Source organism: Octopus bimaculoides, chromosome 7, assembly GCF_001194135.2.
Source record: "Octopus bimaculoides isolate UCB-OBI-ISO-001 chromosome 7, ASM119413v2, whole genome shotgun sequence".
NCBI classification, from domain to species: domain Eukaryota; kingdom Metazoa; phylum Mollusca; class Cephalopoda; order Octopoda; family Octopodidae; genus Octopus; species Octopus bimaculoides.
The window spans coordinates 109,385,516-109,386,477 of record NC_068987.1 but is presented as its reverse complement, the minus strand read 5'-3'; positions in this window follow the sequence as shown (position 1 = coordinate 109,386,477).

The following is a 962-nucleotide window of genomic DNA, read 5'->3' as shown; positions in this document are numbered from 1 at the left end:
CACACACACACACACACACACACACACACACACACTCACGCACTCGCACACGCACACACACAAGCAAATATATATAGATAGATATATAGACAGATACGGATCATCATCGATACGGATATATATATATATATATATGTATGTAAACTTGCGTATACATTATATATATATACACACGCATATATATCTGTATATATATATGCATATATATACAAATATATACAAATATATACATACATGCATTCATATATATATATATATGTATATAGAATGACCCCTAAAACTAAAGTAACAACATATCAAAGACGGAGAATAATAATACAAAACGAAGGTGTTAAAAGTTAAGGAAAATAAAATACATGACCTAGATAAACACGCCAAATTTATGCCAAATTAAGTACACCTCGTATACTTAACTTGACACTAATTTGGCCAGATTATACACCAGTTCTTATCAGTTTTTCTCCGTCCCTTAATTTCTCTTATCTCTCCCCATTTCTTCCTCAGTCTGACTCCGACGCTATTGTTAGGAAGCACATTCGTTAGCTTTCATATATCTGTTAGTGTTGCTGTTCCATAAACATCTTAAGCCACCTTCGAAGTGAAAACCATTAGGCTTGTTAAGGAAAGACTTTGTAGTCTCCAAAACACTTGATCTCTTGAGCCGTAGATATATTTTCTTTTCTCCGCTTCTTCTAGTTCTAGCAACTACATAATTTCTATTGTGAAAACATTAACTGCATATTCTACCTTATGAAATCCACTTTAGACTACTATAATAGGTTCTTCAAGCAGCTAGATATAGCAGCTAAATTTCCGTTTTATTACACTCCTTACCGTCTTAAGAAAATGATTACGAATACGTTATATATATATATAGATAGATATATATAAGAGACAAAGTGTACGTACGCCGCTATCTATCTATATATATATACATATATATATATATATATATATATATA